Source organism: Hibiscus syriacus, unplaced genomic scaffold (assembly GCF_006381635.1).
Source record: "Hibiscus syriacus cultivar Baekdansim isolate YM2019G1 unplaced genomic scaffold, ASM638163v2 tig00110847_pilon, whole genome shotgun sequence".
Classification (NCBI taxonomy): domain Eukaryota; kingdom Viridiplantae; phylum Streptophyta; class Magnoliopsida; order Malvales; family Malvaceae; genus Hibiscus; species Hibiscus syriacus.
In genome coordinates, this window is record NW_024062888.1 from 223,875 (window position 1) to 240,277 (window position 16,403).

Consider the following 16,403-nt stretch of genomic DNA (forward strand, 5'->3'; position numbering starts at 1 on the left):
AAGCTTCAATCGAGTAAAGTCTAAGAATGTTTCAAGTTCAAGTTTTTTTGGAGTTCGAGTCAAGCTTCAATTTTTGGTTCTAAGTCAAGCTTGAAAATTTTAAGCTCACGAGCTTTCAAGTCGAGCTTCAATTTTTTTTATTTCAAGTTTGAGTCAAGCTTGATAATTTTAAACTCACAAGCTTCCAGTCGAGTCGGAATGTTTCAAGTTCAAGTTTTTTTGGAGTTCGAGTCAAGCTTCAATTTTTGGTTCTAAGTCAAGCTTGAAAATTTTAAGCTCACGAGCTTTCAAGTCGAGCTTCAATTTTTTTTATTTCAAGTTTGAGTCAAGCTTGATAATTTTAAACTCACAAGCTTCCAGTCGAGTCGAGTCGATCTCAATTTTAACTTTTTGAGTCAAATCAAACTCAACAATACTCGAGCTAAACTCGGTTCATTTAGAACCCTAATCATATATAAGTTAATATCAAAATAAAAAAATATTTCATTAAAAGGAAAATTAGGTTTTAAATACAAAGCCCTACTTTGGTACATATATTATATCAGAAAGTGATTTATGAAATGTAAATCATTTGATGAACAAATTTCTATTCTTTATTACCCTTTTCATATGTTCTAACTGAAAAGGAGAAGAAGAAGGCTAGTTAACTACAAATTCTATTTCAAGATGAATTAGGTTATTCATTATCAAAAGGAAAACATCATTAAAATCTATATGCAAATGGTTCCACAACATTATCAATTTGCAGTCTCTCAATTGTTGGGAAATAACCGAGTACGAGTAATTTCTCTATAACCAAATTAGTGAGAATGGGAAATAAAAGCGGAAAAATAATACCTGAAATTGATAACGGAGTTCAACCAATTATGCCTACGTTTCCGGATTGCTACAAATATTTTAATAAAGGGAGAAAATTTATAGGTGTTTACAAAAACACTTGAGAGAGAGCTAGAATGATTTGGGGATGATTTTGAAGCTAAATGGGTTAGGGTATTTATAGTTGAAGCTTAGGGACTAATCTTGTAAATACCCTAAAAAATGAAATGACTAAAGTTACAATATTCTCATTTCCATTTTCAACAAAAATAGCACCGAAATCGGTGCATTAATTCCCAGCCAAAATTATTGAAAGTTTTTTGTTCATGCTTGACTTATGCTTGATTTTTCAACAATCTCCCACTTGAAGATTGATTTTAATCTGTCTTCACACCTCGATCGATGCAACAATATTTGTGGTCTTGTTACTCTAGCATGCCAACTGAAGCTGAACACAACTTCAGTTTGTTTGTAGTCACCGCCTTGTAAACCCACTTGTTATTGGGCAGTTTCTCCGTGGTTGCCTTGTCCCTCAACGTCTTGGCCCCCTTCGACTCTTGTCCACTAGTCTTTGAAGGATTTTTCCTCACTTGAACATCCTCGACAAGCCCCTGGCTTTGAACCTTCTCTTAACATGGTCTCTGAAGCTATGTTCTCTGCACGAACAAGCTCGGCAAACTCCTTGGACACATACAACTCTTCTTGCACTTGGCTTCTACTCGCCTTGGCGGAAATGAACCTTATTGAGCCAACTCTCAATGCCTCTTCGATCCTGGGTTCGTCCTCTTCTCCGGAAAACTCGATCTTGGGCTCATCCGTCACCTTGGATGACTTGACTACCATTTGGTAATTTTGCAACACTTCCGGCATATTAAGTCTGCTCCCCCTCGTTTGCTCGACTCTTACCCTCGACTTAGCATCTTTGACACTCAAACTTATGCCAAGACTGCACACATCTTCCCAAGACTAACCATCTGGTTCATCATTGAGTGGATTTTCTCTGCCACTCGAGGAACAATATTCCTCATCCTCTGACCTGCCTTCATCACTGAATTCCTTGTCGCCATCCTCGACTTTTGGCTTTGCTTTGGAAGTCTTGTTCTTCTTGACTCCAAATTCTTTGATGGACTCAGCGGTTGTCAAGGCTTTAGACAACTCCTTGACTTCCCTTCGCTCCAACACTCTCTTCGCCCATGGCTTCAATCCGAACATGAAGGTGAAGAACCCATCTTCTTTAGTCAAACTTGGGACTTTGAACATGAGTCTTCTGAATCGGCTCACATACTCCTAAGTGTCCCTTTATGCCTTTGACGCCTCAACTTAGACCACGCCTCCATCCTGGCTACTATGAGCGGAATTGCTCACTCTGCACCCTCGGCTTGACGAATTTATCTCTTGCTGTAACACCCACAGACCCGTACCCGACCCGAATACGAGTCTGAGGTGTCACATTGACTTTTCAAACTTTGAATCTTGACAAAATTCAAAGAAAATTTAAAACTTTCATTAAAATAAAAACGGTTTATTTACATAAATTGACCAAAATAACCAAAATCGATTAGAGCATATTTAACTCAATCAACTAGTACGTGTCAACTATATTCAAAATAACCAAACACATTTAACTAATCTATTTTCTGATCTAAAATTTTGTAAGGGAGATGTTGACCTATCTTGCTCTTCTTCGCTTCTCTTCTCGCTTCTGTAACCTACGTGTGAAACAATCACACACTAAGTCTATGACTTAGTGAGGCAATAAACATATAATGTAAACGATAACTTGTAATAATGCCGTAACAATCACTACTATCATATAATATCACTCATATCCTTATTCATGTAAAAAATACCTATAACACCTATACAATATATCATTACATGTAAGAATATACGCACATATACTCATCACTCATCATTTCCATCATTAGCCTTATTTTACTATCAATATTATTATCATTTATATCCCTTAAACATATCCTCTTATACCTATCATTTTAACCAACATATGACTCATTTATTCATACAATCCAAATATAATCATAAAACATGTAATATAATTCATAGCACAAAAGCATATAAGTCACATGTAATATGGTTATTGTTATCTCTTTATTAGCCCATTTACACATGTGAGAACTATAGATATGTGAGTCTATAGAGGTTGTGCACAAATGCTATCACCACAGCTCGTATAAATGCACCGAAGTGCCACGTAGAATTGCAGCGTAGAATTGCACCGAAGTGCTATATAAAATGTCCCTACGGACCACGTAGAAAATTCCTTAAGAATCATAAGACCAAATATGTGTCTCAAAAGACCTCATACATGTTCCAAAGAATACATATATGTCCCGAAGGACCGCGTAGACCCTCGACTCTTGGCATGCCAACTATACCTCTAGCTCTCATAACACATAACATGGGCATTAATATTTATGTTATCACACATTCACATATACACATAGTCTCATTATTACATTTTTATAAGATCACACGTAGTCAAGTAGTTCATTTCCATGTAAATCACACATACACGTAGATCACTTGCACGTAGAACATCTTCATATAACCATATGATTCACTTTCAATTATCACATATACTTTCTCTTTCATATATCTCATGGCATATATCACATAGCTCTTTATTTCATTCTCATATGATCACATAATTATGTAGTTCCCTTCTCATATCACTTTGCATGGTTTTACATAAACATATATATATATATATATATATATATATATATATATATATATATATATATATATATATATCCGCAAATACATGTAAGCCCATATTTTCTTATCTTATAACTTACGTTACATATGCCTGTAATCTTATGACTTATTGTTAAGTACTCAAATAACATTGTATTATTACATACTTTGTTCCATAACCATGTACTCACATACCTTATAATTACCTAGTTTACTCCATTTCACACATAGTCACATAATCACGTAATTTACTTACACATAGATCATTTCCATACCTAAATCATATAACACCCAATTCTTCCTTATAAATATATTCATATAATATCATATTATCCTATAAGTAAATACTTATCTTATGGTTTGGTGTCATCAGTTATACTCAATTCCCTTCACTAATATATTATTCTCATATTTCTCTATAGTCTAATCTTACTTAACTCATCACCTTTCTCATGTAGTCATATAAATCTATTATATTAATTCTTATAATTGATCACGTATACTATGTAACATGTATGGTCACATATCATATAACCTATTTCACATTCCCATGAAATCATATAGATCATTCATATTAATTCCTATAACTTATTACAATACATGTATTCACACAAATCATTTAATACATACTTTAATATATATCACATGTACCCAAATCAAACATATGCATATGATTATAAATTCATGCATTCTAATATAGGAAATAGACTCGTCGCAAGTCTTATTTCCATTAAACATCATAAACTAACTTGTATGCACTCACATTGGCCTCACTAAGTTCCAATCCACTTTTATGATTTCCTCTCTTTCGATCGAATCTTAACTTGATAATCGTTCCGGAACTTGTTCATGTTCGATATCTACATAATCATACATTGATACATATCAGTATCCTATTGATATACTATAATCTATCATTTCTTAGACCAAAAGAAATGTCTATTTCAATTTCTCCTTGAAGTGCATCGATGCATTCTACAGTGTATCGATGCATCCCTTAACATGTGCATCGATGCACTCCTTATGCATCGATGCACTAATTGCATTCGATGTTTCCATTTTTAAGGGGTGCATCGATGCACTTCCTATGCATTGATACACACTGAACAATTTCTAGAAATTTACCCTTGATGCATCGGTACATGATGAATGCGTACCGATGCACACTAGCCCAAAATTCCAATTTATGCCCGAAAATCCACTATTTTCAGCTTAATAACTTCATATAGAATCCCATTTCTTATTCTTAACTTACATACTCATATTCAAACTCATTTATATTCATTAATCCCCTCTTTAACATCAAAATTCTATTCTCCATATGTAATTCAAGAATTACACTAAATTTTCAAAATGTTACAAATTCAATTATATTGCTTTTAACTTCTTAATTAGACCCTTGACAAGTCAAATTCATCCTTAGAACTTCAAAAACCTTTTTATAATAAAATTTCATTTATAAACTCTTAATAGAAATCATTTTTAATTCTCTCTTCTTGGTGTTTTAAACTTATATAAGCTTTCCTTAAACTTATATAACCCCTAAATACTCAAATCCAACTTAAAATTTCAAGAAATCAATAACTAAATTAAACTTACCTTTGCTCTTGGCTTCCACGTGAAGAAGAAAGGAGAAGAAGAGAACTCTGGAGAAATCTCTCCCTTTCTACGTGGTTTCCTTTTCTTATAAAGGAAGAATAAAAATCTTACTTGTCAATTGACCATTTACCCTTCAATTCATTCCATAATTACTAAATAACCTTCATTATATATTTCTAATAAATCATTGAATTATTAAATTATCCTACTTTAATCACAAATTCTAAAATTTTTCAATCTAGTCACTAACCCGATATTGAGGATGTTACACTTGCTATCACACCGGGTCCCTTCTTGTGCTTGACTACTTTGACACCTGCAGTCTCGTCACGTTTTGATCCTAGGCTGACTACTTGAGAACTTGTAGTCGCACCATGCCTGCCCCTTGATTGGTTACTTTGGAATATGTAGCCTCACCAAGTCTTGCTCCTGAGTTGATTGCTTGGACACTCACAATCACATCTGACTTTTTTTCTGGGTTCGGCTGTCTTCACACCAACTGCCTTGTCTCGACTCGTTCCTTGCTTGGCCGTATTGATCCCATCAATCGGACCAAGTCTTTTCCTTGGCTTGGTAGCTTTAACCCTTACAACCACACCAATTCATACTACTTCTCCTTCTTCCATCCTCTTCATGATGGTTGTAAGGCGACGCTTCTCGGGACATCATCTAATCAAATGAGGACCATCACAAAAGTAACACTTCAATTTTCTTTGCTCACATTTTTCTTCGCACCGGACATAGCCTTGTCATTCTTTCCCGATGGCTTTCATTGGCTACGAACAGTCTATGGCTCTCCTTGGCTATTCGAAGAGCTTTCTGTTGAGTTAATCAATTGACGGAATCAGCCGAGAGGGGGTGAATTGGCAAATAAAATTTTGGTGGAAGCTTTTGCAAAAATTGAAAAGATTTGCACAGCGATTTAGAGTGGTTCGAATTTGTCAACCAAAGTCTACGTCCACTACCTTAGCTATCCACACTAAGGATTTTCCAACAAATTCACTAATTTGTTCTTTCTTTTGAGGCCAAAGAGATAACCTTACAACTCCCTCAAGAATATACCCCAATTCTTGAGAACACTCTTTCTCAAAGAGAAGATTACAAATTTGCAAACTTACAAGGAAGTCCTCACAAGGTAGATTGTTTGCACAATTCTTAGAACAAAGAAAATAAAACTAAAAAATGAATATAATTGAGTACAAGTAGTTTTCTTGAAAGCAAAATGAATATTGAATAAAAAATAGGCTTGAAATTTTAAACTTGAGGTTTGATGTTTTCTCTTTGATTCTCTCTTGATCCTTGTTTCTTGTGTTTTCTTATTGTTTTCTCTTGTTTATAAATGGCTTCTAAGCTTGTTTAAATACTCCTTAAATTGATTCTGAACGTTGGGGATGATTAGTGGAGTCAATATAGCCGTTTAAGTGTGAAAACAATTAATAAAATCAGTTGGGAGCATCAGTGAATCGATGCATACACTAGGTGCATCGGTGCATCAAGTGTAAAATTCAAATATTTTGACTGTTGGACCCTTAGTGCATCAGTGCACTAAGAGTGCATCAATGCATAAAATGCATTCGATGTTTCAAAATAGCATGAGTGCATCGATGCATGGCTGGTGCATCGATGCATCAAATGCATTCGATGTTTTCATAAAACTTTGAGTGCATCGATGCATAGTATGTGCATCGGTGCATGAAATGCTTTCGATATTCGATTTATTCCATGGTGCATCGATGCATCACTCTGAAAAATTGATTTTAGGCTTGATTTTGGTTCAAAATACTTTGTGAAAATTGTTTCAAAAATATATTAAGTATAAAACAAAATTTTACACATTTAGTAAGGTTTGAAATTGATCTTGAAGACTTGGAGTAATAATTTGATATTCGAGTAATTAAATCGAATATACTTAGAATACCATTTGTAAAATCTTAAAATTCATTTATACTTAATTTGTTATATCGAAACATCAAAATGTTTTCAACAATCTCCCCCTTTTTGATATAACAAAACATGTGTGTAATTTTAAGATTTTCTTTGAAAATAAATTTTGAAAAATTAAGTTTGAAATTACTCCCCCTTACTTTAATAAATTTTGAAAAATTAAGTTTGAAATTACTCCCCCTTACTTTAACACTTCTCCCCTTTAAAACATTTTAACACTTAATACTTCTCCCCCTTTTTGTTAAATCAAAAAGTCTTAAAAATAGATCAAAGATATATAGCCAATTGATTATATATATAGCTTAAGCTGCTAAGATCAAAGATCAAAAGAGAGATTAACCATTAGTTTCATAATCAATATTCATAATCAAATGTGAAATGACATAGTTGGTTATATATGTCTAATGATGCAAAAATAAGAAAATTCAACCAAACCAAATATATATATATATATATATAGTTCAAAAATCCATAAAGCAACAAATAAGTTCAAACATCCAACAACCATCAAATTTAAACATCCAGAAACATCAAAATCAATCCAAGTTTGAAAATCCAAGAAAACATAACAAGAAAACAAATTCACTCCATCGGAGGATCGGGAGGACAAGGATAATGAGCTCGAACTTCAAGAGTGAGAGCATCCATACGTTCACGCATCTCCCACTGAAACTCAGTAATATGAGACTCCATGGAGGCAAACCTCAGATCAAACGACTCTAAGAAAGATCGAAAATAGGGTGGCATTTGATCTTATTGTTGTGCTGGTTCCGGTGTAGGCTCATCGTCTGGTACATGATCATCGATATCTTGCATAAGTTTTTGAAATTCGGGATCATCGTCAACAGTCGGTGCCAGAGGAGAAGGAGCACGAGAGGAGCTAGGAGCAGCTCATGAAGAACTCGCTCTGGAGTTTGCTTACCGGGTCGAAAGACCCAAAGACCTGTTTCCTCGTCTTGTTTCCAATCCGCTTTCTTCAACGAGGTGAGATTGATTTGATTTTGGAGAGGAATAGGATTGTCAAGAGAGACATTTAGACCGAGTTTGATAAAAAGGTTACTAAGAAGACATCCATAAACTAATGTTTTGACATGTTTTGAAGGAACAATGTTTATGATATCCACTAGTTGACTAAAAATAATGTAGGGCATATTTATTTTGTTTTTATTCTTGAGACAGTGCATCCACCATAAATCCCTAGCACGAAGAGTGGAGTATCTACCTCCGGATGATCTAAACCACCAATAGATCATCAAATGAAGAAAACGATCGTGATGAGAATGTAGAGTACTAACACTAGCATTTGGAACATAGGGATAATCCACAGTTTCATTCTCATTAAAAATACCATTGTCATCTAACCCAAAATGTAAAGCTATAGTCTCAAGGTCAATATTAGTATATTGTCCTAAAAGGTAGGATCTGATTGATATAGTTTCACACTGAGTCTGGTTTTGAATGCATACCGCATTAGAGTAGAAAATGCGGACTAACTGATGATATACGATAGGTTTGAGGTGAAACATTTTATCAAACTTCAATGTTTTGAGAATTGGAAGTTATTCGAAGTCAATATCAATTATGGCTTGAAGAGAAGGAATACGCTCTTCCCGGATTCTATAGGATCCTATAATAGATGTAGGTGGAGGAGGAACGAGATTAGGAGGTTGGTTTGAACGAGAACGACTCGATGAAGTTCTAGGTCGTTTGGGATTAGACATGGTGTAGGAATCGAAAAAAAAGAATATAACATGAAAATTGAAACACATGTATGCAATTTAATCAATCCCAAAACTCAATTGAGTCCTCAATAATTCAAGGTTCTCTAAATCAAATCCTAATGGGCATAGTTTTGAAAAACTATTTAGAAATCAATGTTTGAAAATTTATAATATGTATAGTTTTTCATGAAAACAACATAATTAAATCAAAAATATCTTATTTAAAAATTAAATTCAGATTTCTCATTTTTTTTAATTTCGAAAATTCAAAAATTCTTTGAAAATTTGTGAGTTTTTGATGAAATTGGTTGTAAAATCTAGTTTAAAATCAGCAAACAATCAATGCCCGATATAATGTTCATCCTAGAATTAGTCCTAAGATCAAAATATGATAAACCATAAGTTTTTAGAAAAATACCTTGAAAATTTTGGATTGAAGAGAATGAGATGTTGTGTTGCACGATTTAATGATAGTAGCAGGATATAGAGATGAAATGATGATGAATTCTGATAAAAAATGTTGATTTTGGAGCAAGAGAGGAGATTTTAGATGAGAAATAGGGTTTTAATACCTAAAACCCGACGGATGCATCGATGCATGGCATTGTACATCGATGCACATTCAAGGCGTGCATCGGTGCACCTTCATGGTGTATCGATGCACATTCAAAGGGATGCATCGATGCACTGTTAAGTGTATCGATGCATGAAGCACAAAAATGTCAAAAATCCGTTTTAAAACACTCAGAATTCTAAATTAATTAGCTCTAGTGGTATTGGCAACTCGTATATTGAAAATTAATCATGTTCAATCAATCAAATTAATCCTTAAATAACATTTGAACATAAAATTAATTTTCACCAAAGAACATAAACTCCCCCTAACTAATAACAATGAATGTAATCAAAAATTACTATTATAAGCATTTTTCATTTATTCTTAAAAATGTTAAAATTATTTTAAACACTAAGTGAAGATAGGTCAGTTAAACCTAATTATCTCCTAAGTGTCCAAAATCTTTCTTTGTCTAAAGGTTTTGTAAAGATAACCGCTAATTGATGCAAAGTATCAACAAATTCTAGAACTATATCTTAACGACATGGTCTCTAATGAAGTGATGTCTTATTTCAATATGCTTAGTTCTAGAGTGTTGGATGGGATTTTTAGTGAGACAAATAGCACTAGTATTGTCACACTTGATAGGAATGGTACCTACTTCAATTCCATAATCAAAAAGTTGTTGTTTCATCCATAAAACTTGTGCACAACAACTACCGACTAAAATATATTCCGCTTCAGTGGTAGATAATGCAACACAATTTTGTTTCTTTGAAAACCAAGAAATCAACATATTTTCAAGGAATTGGCAAGTACTGGAGGTGTTTTTCCTATCTAATTTGCATCCTCCATAATCCGCATCAGAGAAGCCATGCAAGCTAAAATTAGAGTCTCTAAGATACCAAAGTCCTAAATTAGGAGTGTCCTTAAGGTATCTAAAGATTCTCTTAACAGTTAGTAAATGTGATTCCTTAGGGCATGATTAAAATCTAGTACATAAGCAAACACTAAACATAATGTCCATTCTACTTGCAGTTAGATAAAGCAAAGAACCAATCATTGACCTATATAATTTAACATCCACACATTTACCTCCTTCATCTATGTCAAGCTTTGTTGATGAGCTCATTGGAGTGTCATGCGGTTTCCTATTTTCTATTCCAAACTTCTTCAGCATGTCTTTGACGTACTTAGCTTGATTGATGAAGATGCCAACTTTTCTTTGCTTGATTTGGAGTCCCAAGAAAAATGAGAGCTACCCCATCATGCTCATCTCAAATTCACTTTGCATTAGCTTAGAAAATTCTTGGCAAAGAACATCATTAGTAGAACCAAATATTATATCATCAACATAAATTTGAACTACTAATAAATATTTACCTTTATGCTTTAAAAACAATGTAGTGTCAACCTTCCCTTTTGAAAAACCTTTTTCAATTAAAAATTTTGACAATCTTTCATACCAAGCTCTATGAGCATGTTTTAAACCGTAAAGCGCTTTTGTCAATTTAAGAGCATGATCTGGAAATTTTGAATCTTCAAAACCTGGAGGTTGTTCCACATACACTTCTTCTTTCATAAAACAATTTAAAAATGCACTTTTAACATCCATTTGATATAATTTAAATTCATGAAAGCATGCAAATGCTAATAACATTCTAATTACTTTCATCCTAACTACGAGAGCTTATGTTTCATCATAGTCTATGCCTTCTTCTTGAGTATACCCTTGAGCAACAAGTTTAGCCTTGTTTCTCACTATATTACCACTCTCATCAAGCTTATTTCTAAATACCCATCTAGTACCTATAGTAGATTTATTATTAGGCCTTTCAACTAATGTCCAAACTTTACTTCTCTCAAATTGATTTAACTCTTCTTGCATAGCCATAATCCAATGTTCATCTTTTAATGCTTATTTAATATTCTTAGGCTCTATGCATGAGATAAATGCAACATAATTACAAATTTCTAAGAGAAGATCAAGTTGTTACCCCTTTGGATGGATCACCTATAATTTCACCATCCTTGACATAGTTGTACTCTCTTGGGTAAGATACTTCCATTTCTTCAATGGTTGGATTCTCGAGAGGATCATGAGTTTTCTCATCTTTCATTTCTTCATTTGATGATGGTTCTCTAACGCCATGTCTAACGTCATTTGTATTTATAACACCTACATCATCATTCAAACAAGAATCCTTCCTCGAAGGAGATTATCATCGAAAACAACATGTATAGACTCTTCTACAACCAAAGTTCTTTTATTAAATACTCGTAAGCTTTAGAATTTAAGGAATAACCCAGAAAAATTCCTTCATCACTTTTAGCATCAAATTTGCCAAGATTGTCTTTACGTTGTTTAAAACAAAACATTTACATCCAAAAGGATGAAAATAGCTAATGTTAGGCTTTTTATTTTTAAAAAGTTCATATGGAGTTTTCTTTAAAATAGGCTTAATCATTACTCGATTAATAACATAACAAGCGGTATTTGTGGCTTCCGCCCAAAATTATTTTGGAAAATTGTTTTCACAAAGCATGGTTCTAGCCATTTCTTCTAAAGTTCGATTTTTCCTCTCAACAACTCCATTTTGTTGAGGGGTTCTAGGTGCTGAAAAATTATGGCTAATACCATTTGAATTACAAAATTCAGTAAATCCAAGATTTTTAAATTCAGTTCCATGATCAATCTTAACACTAGTTATAGGGTAACCTTTTTTGTTTTGGATTACTTTTGAAAACGTGATGAATTTTTCTAATGCTTCATCTTTAGTACTTAAGAATAGAACCCAAGTATATCTAGAATAGTCATCTACCAAGACAAATGCATATTGTTTTCCACCCAAGCTAGTAGTTCTAGATGGCCAAAAAGATCTAAGTGGATCAATTGTAATACTCTACTAGTTGCTACATCGTTAATGGATTTAAAAGAAACTCGCTTCTGTTTTCCTTTAGCACAAGCATCACAGATTTTATCATTATCAAATTTTAGTTTAGGCAACCCTCGAACTAAATCACCTTGAATTAGCCGTTGCAAAACGCTCATACTAGCATGTCCTAGTCTCCTATGCCATAACCAACTATCATGCTCATCCTTAGCAACTAGGCATAAATTAGTCATATCAATAGAATCTAAATGCACCATGTAAATGTTTCCTATTCTATGACCAACAAGCATAATCCGATTATATGAAATGTCAATAACTTTACAACCATTAGTTTCAAATATGACATTGAATCCCTTATCACATAATTGACTAATACTCAAGAGATTATGCTTTAATCCATTCACATATAAAACATTCTTAATTTGTATGGAAGAGGTATTGCCTATTGTACCTATACCTTCAATGTGACCTTTTGAATTATCACCAAAAGTCACTTCTCCTCCATTTTTGGCGTTAAGCTCTATGAACCGGCTTTTGTCACCGGTCATGTGTCTTGATCATCCACTATCAAGGTACCATGAGTTTGAATTTGTTTCCCGTGTCTTATAGCAATACTCCTTTTCCTATAAACATAGATTAATTTCTAATTTTTTGTACCCAAATTCTTTTGGGTCCATATTCATTAGTTTCCAAAATCCTAGTCCCCTTAGGTATCCATTTGTGTAGGATATCCTTATCTTTAGTAGTAATGAGTCCTTTAGGAACCCATATACTTCTAACAATTTTTTTTATTAGAGGTTCTTCGGGGACCTCTATGATTGTAGTTTTTAAAACTTTTTCTAACAAAGTTGGATTTTGAATTTTATCCATTTTCAAAACGTTTTGTTCCAACTTTATCAAAAGAAGCTTTAAGATCATCAATTTTCTTTTGATGATCATCATTGACCTTTGAAAGTAAATTTTGCAAATCCGAATTTTTCTTTTCAAACTCTTCTAGTTTGATTTGCAAATCTTTGATTTTACTTTCAAAATCATTGTTGGTCTTGGATATGAGCTTATTTTCATTTTTCAATTTTGAGACATCATTTTTATATTTTGAAAACAACTTCTCATAATCCGAAGTCAACCCATTATATTCCTCTAATAACTCATCATCAGATAAATCATCTAATTCAAATGAGTTAGAGGTTACCTTAGAATCTTCCCCGAATGCCATCAAGAACAAGTTTGCTACTTCTTGTTCCTCTTCATCGGAACCTTCTTCATCGCTCCATGTAGCTACATGAGCTTTGTGCTTATTCTTTGATTGACCCTTTCTCTTCAATTATGGGCAATCATATTTGACATGCCTCGGTTTTTTGCATTCATAGAAAATGATAGGGTCCTTCTCTTTTGGTTCATTTTTTAGGCCTTCATTTCGTTTGAATTTTCTTCCTCGGTAAGGTCTCATCATTTTTCTGAACCGTTTGGCAAACAATGTCATTTCCTCGTCATCTTCATCTTCATCCGAATCACTCTCATCTTTTACGGATTTGAGAGCAACTCCAATGTTTTTATTCTTCTCCTTCTCTTTTGGTGTCTCGTCAATCTTATCGAGGTACACCTCATCTTCAAGCATCATTTCATGAGTGAGGAGGGAACCGATTAGCTCTTCAAGAGTTAAGGACTTTAGGTTCTTATCCTCGATGATTTCCGTCTCCTTGGATTGCCACAATTTTGGAAGTGAATAAACTAACTTCCTCACAAGCTTTTCGTTTGAAATTATCTCTCCATATGATTTGAGACCATTGACAATTGTTGAGAAACTATTCGTCATAGCTTTGATATCTTCATTTAGTTTCATCCTGAAATTTTCATAGCTATGTGTTAGAAGACTAATTTTATATTCTTTTACCTTGTCGGTACCTTCATGAGTGACTTGTAGTTTATCCCATATTTCTTTGGCGGTTGTACAAGATGAGACTCTTTCATATTCATCTGGTCCAAGAACACAAAATATGATATGGATGGCTTTGGAATTGAGCTGGAACATTCTTGTCTTTCTTTCACTCCACAATCTTGGATGAGTGAGAGGCTTGATATATCCGTCTTCTACAACATTCCATGCTCCCATGTCACTTGCTTGAATGAAATACATCGTCATATTCTTCCAATAGGCATAGTTAGCTCCATTGAAGAAATGAGGCTTGTTGACGGGCATCGAATCGAGACCGGAGTCGACATTTAAAGTAGAGGACATTGATGACTTCATAATTGATGTAACTCTTCCCGAATCAACTCAAGAGGTGATTAAACCTTCAAATGAGTGAGGCTCTGATACCAATTGTTAAGTTAATCGATCGACGGAATCGACCAAGAGGGGGTGAATTGACAATTAAAATTTTGGTGGAAGCTTTTGTAGAAAATTGAAAAGATTTGCACAACGATTTAGAGTGGTTTGACTTTCTCAACCAAAGTCTACGTCCACTACCTTAGCTATCCACACTAAGGATTTTCCAACAAATTCACTAATTTGTTCTTTCTTTTGGGGCCAAAGAGATAACCTTACAACTCTCTCAAGAATATACCCCAATTCTTGAGAACACTCTTTCTCAAAGAAAAATATTACAAATTTGCAAACTTACAAGGAAATCCTCACAAGGTAGATTGTTTGTACAATTCTTAGAACAAAGAAAAGAACACAAAAAAAATGAATACAATTGAGTACAATTAGTGTTCTTGAAAGAAAAATGAATATTGAATAAAAAATAGGTTTGAAATGCTCAAACTTGAGGTTTGATATTTTCTCTTTGATTCTCTCTTGATTCTTGTTTCTTGTGCTTTCTTATTGTTTTCTCTTGTTGATCAATGGCTTCTAAGCTTGTTTAAATACTCCTTGAATCGATTCTGAACGTTGGGGATGATTAGTGGAGTCAATATAGCTGTTTAAGTGTGAAAACAATTAATAAAATCAGTTGGGAGCATCAGTGCATCGATGCATACACTAGGTGCATCTGTGCATCAAGTGTAAAATTCAAATATTTTGACCGTTGAACCCTTAGTGCATCGGTGCACTAAGAGTGCATCGATGCATAAAATGCATTCGATGTTTCAAAATAGCCTGAGTGCATCGATGCATGGCTGGTGCATCGATGCATCAAATGCATTCGATGTTTTCATAAAACTCTGAGTGCATCGATGCATAGTATGTGCATCGTGCATGAAATGCATTCGATGTTCGATTTTTTCCATGGTGCATCGATGCATGGATTGGTGCATCGGTGCATCACTCTGAAAAATTAATTTTAGGCTTGATTTTGGTTCAAAATACTGTGAAAATTGTTTCAAAAATATATTAAGTATAAAACTCAATTTTACACATTTAGTAAGGTTTGAAATTGATCTTGAAGACTTGGAGTAATAATTTGATATTCGAGTAATTAAATCGATAATACTTAAAAAATCATGTGTATAATCTTAAAATTCATTTATACTTAATTTGTTATATTGAAACATCAAAATGTTTTCAACACTTTCTCTACCATCTCCCTGCTGCACCTTTTCCTGGTCTCCCCCTTTGTTGTCACTATCTCTGGGCATGGGCCTAGACAACACATCGCTACTTGGCTTGTCACCTGCAAGCTCAGTCAGCTTTCCGGCTACAGTTATGGCCTTCGAAAGTCTCTGGGCATCTCCTTGCTCTCTCCCGAGCATCGTCCCTGGTCTAAGTCCTTCCAAGAAGGTCTTGAGCGCATCCCATTCACTCATTGCTCCCTTGCATATGAGCATCTCCCTTGCATATGAGCAACTCCCTCTTAAGCTCATCAACTTCGTTTCTCAAAGCCATCGCTCCCACTCGAATCTGGCTTCTTTTGGATCGTTTGTGACAATTTCCGCGAACCACTGTTATTAGAACACCTCCGTCGACAAATTCGTATCGCCGACCAAATTTCACTATTCAAAATTCACTATTCACATGAATAGTAACCTCACAGAAAAATTGACAAAATTCACAACCAAAAGCTCATGATACCAGTTGTTGGGAAATAACCGAGTACGAGTAATTTCCCTATAACCAGATTAGTGAGAATGTGAAATACAAATGGAAAAATAATACCCGAAATTGATAACGGAGTTCAGCCAATTATGCCTACGTCTCCGGATTGCTGTAAATCT

At 34.1% G+C, this 16,403-nt stretch overlaps 1 long non-coding RNA gene across 1 annotated transcript; it reads right to left on the minus strand.

Moving 5' to 3' along the window:
* Positions 1 to 656: 656 nt before the first annotated feature.
* On the minus strand, positions 657 to 16,155 carry LOC120143451. Its single transcript, XR_005517939.1, has 3 exons — positions 16,146 to 16,155; positions 2,201 to 2,208; positions 657 to 749 (listed from the first exon to the last, which is right to left on the minus strand). It is a non-coding gene; the product is annotated as an uncharacterized LOC120143451 (long non-coding RNA).
* Positions 16,156 to 16,403: the final 248 nt, after the last annotated feature.